The following is a 6,294-nucleotide window of genomic DNA, read 5'->3' on the forward strand; positions in this document are numbered from 1 at the left end:
GAAGAACCATGACAATTTCGAAAAACATCGACTCCAAGAACTATCTATAAACTAATCTGGTAGAAAATAAAATTATGGAAAATAGCATTTTATTGGTAGATATAAAACTTTGGAAGACTGAGTAGATTATTCGAGAATCTGAAATATACTATTTCATAAGCACTGTCTAGTAGAATTGGGAGGTGGCTATCACTTTGTTATTACCATGATTGTGTGTGTGTGTGTGTGTGTGTGTGTGTGTGCGCGCGCGGACGTATACGGTAAAGGGAGGAGCATAAATATAATTGCGGTTAAAGTGTATCTCAAAGACTCAACAGATTTTATTTTCTAAAACAGCATAAAAATGGTAACTTTATCACTCAAAATCAAAGATGTTTAATATACATAGTAAACTGGTAATTTTTAAGATTTTCAAATAGTGTATTTTACATTGATTAAACAAGATGATGAGAGCTTTCAGATGGCAAAAAACATTTGAATTATCTTTATGTATAGCAAAAATGTATTTTTGAAATTTCCGAATGATGTTAACATATTAATTATATAGATAATTAAGGTTCAAGACCAGAAAGAAAGCTTGAGAATTACACTTTACTTTGTTTGACACATTCTTTACACATCAAAGAACATTTTTCTGGTTTTCCAGCAGCCACACATGACTGGGGACAGGCTGGACCAGAGCCCCACCACCTCCCTCTCAGTCCAGGCCCCTGTGAGGCCATCACCCTGCACCCCACAGAGCACAGTTTGACCAATTAGCCAGAAAGCCCTGGGAAAACCATCTGATGGTGGACTATTCAAAGTATATCATAACTTTACTAACAGTGAATATTTATTCTTCTACAGAGATAAACAATTTTTGCTTTCAATAAAAATAAAGAATTATGCAAAACAATGATTTAAGAAATAATCAGTATTCGCTTTGGCAGCACATATATTAAAATTGGAATGATAAAGAGAAGATTAGCATAGCCCCTGCACAAGAATGATACACAAATTCGAGAAGCGTTCCATATTTTTCTTTTTAGTTTAATCAAGTATAGGAGCCCTAATGGGCAACACCTGCCCAAAAGCAAAGATGAGAAGGCAGGAAGGGACAGGAAACCTGGAGGAATGGACTCGGGGAACCTGGGGTATAAAGGGAAAGGGGGAGAGTGCCGACACATTGCAGGGATTGCAACCAATGTCACAAAACAATCTATGTATAAATTTTTGAATGAGAAACTAATTTGCTCTGTAAACTTTAACCTAAAACACAATTTAAAAAAAAGAAAAGAAAAAAATCAGTTTTACTGGTTAGGTTAAACCATAAAAAATACTGAATAAAACAACTCTTTTTTTGTAAAACATTCTTAGGGCCATTTCACATTAAAGAATCAAACGTTCAATCTTGATAAGTAGAAACAAAAATTAAATGCTTTTCCAGAGAAGCACGTTTTGATCTTACTCACCCTGTTGGTTGCATCATGCCTCAAAGCTATCAAAGGAGGATTAAAATTTCATTTAAAGAAGTTTGGCAGCATGATTTATACAATAACGTGGCCATCTGTGGGAGGGGACACAGCTCTTGGGTTAGGCACGTTGGATTCAAATCCAAGCTCTGTTACTTATGTGTATCCCTGAGGCAACCTGCTTAATCTCTATCAGCACCTCAGTTTCCTCATACAGCAAAAAATGTATAATAATAGTAATATTATCTACCTCAAAGGATTGTTGTATGGATTAAAAATGTAGCATCTAAAGTTCTTAGAACTTCTTGGTACATAGTAAGTGCTCAATAAGTAATAGGGAGCCGTTATTGTTATTATTATCAGTGCTGAGTTAGTAGGTCATCAATGACAAATATTCATAGAATGTGGACACTTTAAAAGAAATTGTGAGATGTTGCAAAGGAAAAATATGGCGATTATGATGCAATGGAAGAGGAAGGAAAAATACAAATACAAGTAGTAAAAACAAAAATATAAATGGCATGATAAAGTCAAACCAGGTTAAGTGGAATAATATCAACAGAAGTTAGTTATTATTATAATTACCCTGCTACTATCCATTAATGATCAATAAATTAATAGATTTTACACTGGACACTAGTTTTTAAAAAGCTGACTATCAAATTCTTAAGAAACTTTCAATTTAGAGGACGTTTTTAAAATAACCATTGATTACTTAACATGAAAAGGAACATCTATCTCAAAACAGCAGCTACCATATTTATCTCTAAAAAACACTGGAGAGATTTCCTTTAAAATAGGGATGCTGGCATTGGTGATCCTATTCTTCACATTTTAGTCAACCTAATAAGACATGAAATAGAAATAAGAGGTATAGCTAATTACCATTCGTAAATGATGCTGGGGTCTAATAAAAATTCCCAAAGAATAAACTGAAAATCTAATAGTAAAGTTTACTAATATGGTTGAAAATAAAACAGATACAAAAAAAAAAAAAAAGCCAAACAGTAACTTTCTTAATTCCAGCCATAACAGAAATTGTTAGAATAAAAAGATTCTTTTCACAATTGCAACAACAACAAAAAACGTTAAATGTCTAAAAATAATTACTCCCCCCCAAAAAAATTCTGAGAGGCAAAAGAAAACTTGAATAATGATTATAAAATATATACCTTGAAGGGAGACTGAATATGATTTTAAAAAATCTACTTTTAATGAAATAATTTACAATTTTCAATTATAATAAAACTTCTTCAAAGTTGACAAAGTGCTTCTAATATCTTCTGGAAGGATGACTGAAGGATATGGTCAGATTTGACTTGAATGTAAGAAAATAACAAATAAAACTTGTCTTGAACATCCAAGTTTATGAAATGAGAGTCATGCACATACATTACTTCAAAATGTTTATCTCTGGGTGATGGGAGTTTGGATGGATTTCATTTTCTTGTTGTCCTTCGTTATTTGCCAAAATTTTAACAATAACTACTAACTGATTTAAGAATCAGAGGAAATATACATTTTTAAGAGGAAAGGAAGCAAAAAATTAAGAGATAAAGAAATAGCTTGGGCTTTGGAGACAAAGTTGAACTCCAGCAAAAATGACTATTTTGCCATTTTCAGTAAAGACTGTATTCATATCGTAAAGCCACTTACAAGGCCTGTAAGCACATACTTATTATTAAAACCTTGTGTTCAAATTAGACTACCACACAGGTATAATCTATTAACTTGTTAATTACTGATAAATAACCTTGTAACATCATCCACCTAAATTTGACATTCAAGAAGAAGAAAGAGGACTACAGATGAGAATAGCCTAGGAGATTTCCAAAAATGAAGATGCCTTTTGAAGAGAAGAACATAGTGTAGGAAGTTGGGGCAGGAGGATACTTTGGCAGGAGAAATGAGATGTGAAGTAGCTGCTAATGAGGACTAATAGATTTTGTGGAGTCTGCCCTGGCCTTGGGTCAAGATTACCAAGGCTACTTACTTAATTTGGTTCAATTTTACAAGGATTGACAGGAAGGCTCCTGTGAACTCTGTACAATATCAGATGCTGTGTTAGCCACAAAAGCCGTGTAAAACATGGCCCCTAATCACTAGGACTTTTCAATCTGGTTGTGGAGGCAAGATGACACATGAACAATTTGAAAACAAAACAAAAGAATAACTAGATTAAACACCCATCTGAGAGGGTCAGAGAATTGGTGTAATAGAAGCCCACTGAAGGATAAAATTTAGGGGCTTGTGTAGAAAGGAGAATGTCCATGCCCCAGGAAACATGTGACTTGTAAATTCATTCCTCCACCCTCCACTCTTTCTTTGATGTTGGACAAGAATCACAGGTCCCCCTGGTAAGCCTGGCTCCAGACTCTAAGTCATTTCTTAGAAACTTAGCCTATCTCTTGAACAACAGCTTTGTTTAGAATCCCATTTGTTTATCACATCAAGGCTTAACCGTACCACTTTTCTCTGACAAAACCCTTACATCTCCTAAATTCACAAAGCCGATCTACCAAGATGTTTCCCTCTAAAGTCAATTTATCCAGGCTGTAATAGTATAAGAGACCCAAGAGAAACCTTGTTTCAAACAGCTTTGAATCAGATACAAAAAACCAATGTGGGCAATGATCCAGCCAGAGAGTATGCTTTTACATAGACCACTCTTGAGATCCGTGTCAACATCGGATTGCATCAAAAATTTATTTCAAAGGAAATTGGATTATTCTGTTTCCTTTGATTGGAATTCAGAGGCAAATGGAATTCAGTGTGAGATCTGAAGAGATAAGGTCTTCGTTTTCTGAAGGGATAGCAAGGCCTTAAAGTGGACAGAGATCACCCTAATAGAGAGAGGTTCAAATTACAGAAGGAATTTAGCCTAATACACACAATTGCATTGGCTTTCACAGATAAACATGACATATAGCATATAGCATAGAGTAGACTGACTTCATAAAGTCACAACACAAGTCTTTACAGAAAGTTTTTTTTCATTATGCCACATGGGAACAAGATCTATAGTAGTTGTTGCATTCTTTTACAGTGAATTAATGTAATCATCCAGGATATTGCTAGTTCATGATGAAATCTAACCTGACGTCAGAATTGAAGCATTCTGTGGATGAAGATACTTAGTCTCACATTCTGTCCTTATGTCAGGCAATATCACTGAACATAAAACACACTCCAAGTGCACCTTCAGCTTCTTTGGTAGAATTTCTTTGACACCTGTAAAATTTTAAAGAGGTCTGTGAAAAGCATTTTCTTAACTATTCAACTGGCACTTGATTCATTTATGTGCATAGAAATGCTCTGACAACTTGAAATTGAAAGTACTCTACTTATGAACATTTTTTTTCTCTGATATTCTTTCTCACCCTTCCTTGTTATGTGCCTGCTCACAAATGGGCAGCTTATTTGGAATCTTTCTGGGTCAGAATCATGCAGATCTGATACTGTTGTTCTGAACTTTACTGTTAATTATTTTGATAAGTAAATATGATTGGACCACATTGTATTTTTATAATAAATTTCATTTGAAATTCATGGTAATTTAGACCCCAATTCTAAATAGATGAAACCAAACCTTAAAGCTAAGTCTGTATGACAGAAATAAACAGACTGCCATCGTCTTCATTATTTCAACCACCTTAACCACTGATGGGTATCACTGAGCAGACAATTACGTAGACATAAAATGCTGATAAAACCTAAAGTACCAAATCAACCATGCCCCAGAAAAGTTGAGGGCCACAGAGAGATAGCTACATCCATAAAACAACATACAGAAAATTTTCCTTAATGGGCCGCTCCTAAGATGTCCTTTTCTTCTTTACCTGGCTGATCCCTTCAGGAGATTACTACCTCCGGGATGTCTTCTTCAACTGGGAGGTTTAGAGGTCAGTCTCCCCAGCACTTTCCATACACCAAAGCCAGTTGATATTGAGTCAATTCTGACTCACGGCAACCTCATGTGTGTCAGAGTAGAACTGTGTTCTATAGGATTTTCAATGGCTAGTTTTTTTAGAAGTAGATTGTCAGAATTTTCTTCTGAGGTGCCTTTGAGTGGACTTGAACTTCCAACCTTTTGGTTAGCAGCTGAGAATGTTAACCGTTTCCATCACCCAGGGACTCCATTTCCATATACGGTGTACCTTAACCAAACAGTCCTGAGGAATAAGGAAGCGTGGATTCAAATTCTGGCTTGATCACTTGCTAATTGTGTGACCCTAGGTAAGTTCTCTCAACTTTAGTTTCCACCTGCGTAAAATACGGTTAATGATAGTGCTTGCCTCCTCCGGCTGTTGTCAGGATTAAAGGACGAATACTTACACAAATATTAGAGACGCCTGGCACAGAAAGAGTCCTGGTGACACAGTGGTTAAGAGCTAGGGTTACTAACCAAAAGGTTGGCAGTTTGAATCCACCAGCCGCATCTTGGAAACCCTATGGGGCAGTTCTTCTTTTTCCTATAGGGTCACTATGAGTCAGAATTGACTCGACGGCAATAGGTTTGGTTTTTGGGTCGGCACAGAGCAAGCACTTAATAAAGTTTAGCCATGGATATTCAGTCAGACCCACTGCTTTTTCTTTATACATTTAAGCTATTTAATTAGGGTAGGGATTATTTTGTAATATTTTGCAAGTTATTTTGTGTATTATTAATACATTTTTTCAGAAATTCATGTAATCTAAATATATAATCTTAATACACTCATTAAACTGTTGAAAATGATTTTATAATGAACACGGCCCAATTATTATTCCAGACAAGCACATCTCCAATTTTATTTAAAAAATGAGTGAGAATATAGGCTTTGAAGCACAGAAAGCTGATTCC

At 35.3% G+C, this 6,294-nt stretch overlaps 1 non-coding gene across 1 annotated transcript; it reads left to right on the forward strand.

The window, feature by feature from the left end:
* The first annotated feature begins 913 nt into the window (after window positions 1-913).
* LOC111820322 (U6 spliceosomal RNA) lies at window positions 914-1,020 on the forward strand. The gene has a single exon (XR_002823875.1). It is a non-coding gene; the product is annotated as a U6 spliceosomal RNA (small nuclear RNA).
* The last annotated feature ends 5,274 nt before the right edge of the window (window positions 1,021-6,294 follow it).

This window comes from Trichechus manatus, unplaced genomic scaffold (genome assembly GCF_000243295.1).
Source record: "Trichechus manatus latirostris isolate Lorelei unplaced genomic scaffold, TriManLat1.0 scaffold00002, whole genome shotgun sequence".
In the NCBI taxonomy this organism is placed as follows: Eukaryota; Metazoa; Chordata; class Mammalia; order Sirenia; family Trichechidae; genus Trichechus; species Trichechus manatus.